General features: G+C 47.9%; 1 non-coding gene and 1 pseudogene across 1 annotated transcript; both read right to left on the bottom strand.

The window, feature by feature from the left end:
• Positions 1–112: 112 nt before the first annotated feature.
• Positions 113–341, bottom strand: LOC121309800 (annotated as a pseudogene).
• Positions 342–2180: 1839 nt separating this feature from the next.
• Positions 2181–2298, bottom strand: LOC121309817. The gene has a single exon (XR_005948696.1). It is a non-coding gene; the product is annotated as a U5 spliceosomal RNA (small nuclear RNA).
• Between the last annotated feature and the right edge of the window lie 202 nt (positions 2299–2500).

Here is a 2500-nt window from a genome sequence, read left to right as displayed (position 1 = left end):
ACGAGGAGAGGTAGAGCGAGCGAGTAGGCTCTCTCTTCCTCGCTCGGCAGAACTCGCTCGCTCGCTCCCTCTCTCTCTCTCTCTCTCTCTCTCTCTCTTTTGACCTTTCTGAGAAATGGGCACCGTTCCCGGAGGTACTGCAATACCGGGTCGATGCGTGGAGTGGACGGAGCAAGCCCCGCTTCCATCTCCCGCTTCCAAAAATCCATTTAATATAGACGGTCCCCCTATGGGGGACGTATCAGATATTAAACTGATAAGAACAGATTTTTTTTTTTTTTTTTTTTTTTTTTTTTTTTTTTTTTGCAATTTTATTCTCAATTTATTCCCCAAAAAAATACAACACCCGTTCAAAACTAATAATTCTCAAAATTCTAAGTTCCCCAAAAAAAACCACAAAAAAAGACCCATATTATAAATCCACAAAAAACCCAACACCCTTTCAAAAATTGTAAATCTCAAAATTCAAAGTTCACAAAAAAAGAACCCAAAACTACTCTAAACTATTTCCCTCACTTTCTCGCCGCTTCTTCCGCCTTCTTCTTTGCTTCCAGAAAAATTCTCATTTTCTCCTCTTCATATTCCTTCCATTCTAAATGCGAAACCCTCGCTCCTCTTATCCTCTCCTTCCATCTCATTAAATTTTCATAGTCCCTAGGACATGCCACCCTCATTAAATGCTCTACATCTTTCTCCGTCCACACGACACTCTTCTTCTTAACCTCTTCCTCCCTCTTCTTTACCTCTTCCTCCTTCTTCTTTACCTCTTCCTCCACCCTATCACCCCAACTCGAACTTGATGTTGCTCCCTCCTCTCCTCCTTTCATCCTCCTTGTTTGGCATTCAGCGGTCCTCTCATCCTTCCCTTCTCTATCTTTCCTCTTCCTCTGTACCTCTCCTTCTACTCCCTCCATTGGGTCGGCAACAGATTGCTCTTCCCGGGACCTCTGCTGGTCATCTGTGGAACTGCCTTCCTTCTCTTCCTTTCTCGGGTCTCCGCCTCTTCCCTTTGTTTCCTCAGTTCCACATTTTCCCGCCGTTCCGCCTCCTTTATTTGCGACTCCTCCCCCAACACTCTTTCCTTTGTCCTTCTCATTGTCTTTTTTCCCAGATTCTTTTTCTTTCTCTGTTTTCTTCTCCTCTGTATCCTCTTTTTTCTTTGTTCCTTCACTGGCTGCCTGAGCATAGCTTCTCTTGCTTTTCGGACAGTCCCTGTACATATGCTCTTTTGAGCCACAGAGATTGCACAACATTCCTCTGGGGCAGTCCCTAGAAACATGTCCCGTCTGCAAACAGTTTCTACAAACAACCTCCTCACACTCTGCAGCAAAATGTCCACACCGGCCACATTTAAAACACACTCTGGGCTGACCTTTGTAATACAGAGTCCCTCTAACAGTTCCAATCATCAAATCCGGTCTGACATGAATCATATTCCCCTCCTTAGTGCGCAGCCTAGCAATATACTTATACATTCCATTCCACAAACCTTCAGAATCCAGGTTCTTAACTGGGAACTCGCTCTTCAACTCAAAACTCCTTTTCAAAGCTGTAGTAATATCCTCCACTGGAAAGAAAGGACAGGCCATTGTAACAAAAACTGTTCTCCATTCCTGCAGAAACAATGGCTCCAGGTTGAAAACTCTGGCTGGCAACTGCTCCTTATTCTCTTCATATTTCCTTAACACCTTCAGGCACTCCTCTTCTGTATTCAAAGTCAGGTCGAATAAGCCTTTAGCGATGTTCTCCTTCAGGCAATGGACATCGTCTGCTCCCAACTCGAACAAACCAAAGACGACTTCCAACACGAACTTCCTTCTTCCCCATAGGCCAGTCAGATCTTTTAGCTGGAATCGAAGCGTGTTCTTCCCATACCTTTCTTCCATTTCCGGATCAGTCTCTATCAAGCTCACGCCTTCTAGATCTTTACCTTTCGCCTTCTAGACACTCACTTGGTATGAGCCAAGAGGTCGAGAAGCGATGCCCACAATGGTTTTGGCCAAACGCCCCGGGCGCGGCCGCCCGCCGCAGCAGTCGTGGTACTTGCTTCTCGGGCGGGCGGGGCGGGCGGAGGGAGGAAGGAAGGAAGGAAGGAAGGAAGGAAGAAGGAAAGGGTGCGGAGAGTTGCTTTGGCGGACCGCCCTTTCTGTGCTCGTTCTGCTTTTAAACTCCAGGTGGAGCCCCTCCCTGAGGGGAAGGGCTGTCCAAAAATTGGATCGAACTCGTAAATGCTCCTCTCCACGGAAATCTTTAGTAAAAGGCGAAAGGTTCATTCGAGCTGTAGAGAAGCCGGAGCGTGCCTTTGCTGGTGGCCGAGCCCTTCCGGCCGGCCCAAAGGCCCAAAGGCCCTCCCCTCTGCCAAGCGGCAGCGAGGCCACGCACGCAAAACAAAAACAGGGAACTCCTCCCAAAACGCATCTGCCGTTCCGCCCCGGCGAAAGGGCGCTTTGCTGCTGCTGCTACACTGGCCTGCTGCGTGTGTTAGGCCTGCCTGAATATG

The sequence above is a fragment of the Polyodon spathula genome, unplaced genomic scaffold (genome assembly GCF_017654505.1).
Source record: "Polyodon spathula isolate WHYD16114869_AA unplaced genomic scaffold, ASM1765450v1 scaffolds_1496, whole genome shotgun sequence".
In the NCBI taxonomy this organism is placed as follows: Eukaryota; Metazoa; Chordata; class Actinopteri; order Acipenseriformes; family Polyodontidae; genus Polyodon; species Polyodon spathula.
Note: the sequence above shows the minus strand (reverse complement) of the source record. Positions and strands in the feature narration are given on the sequence as shown.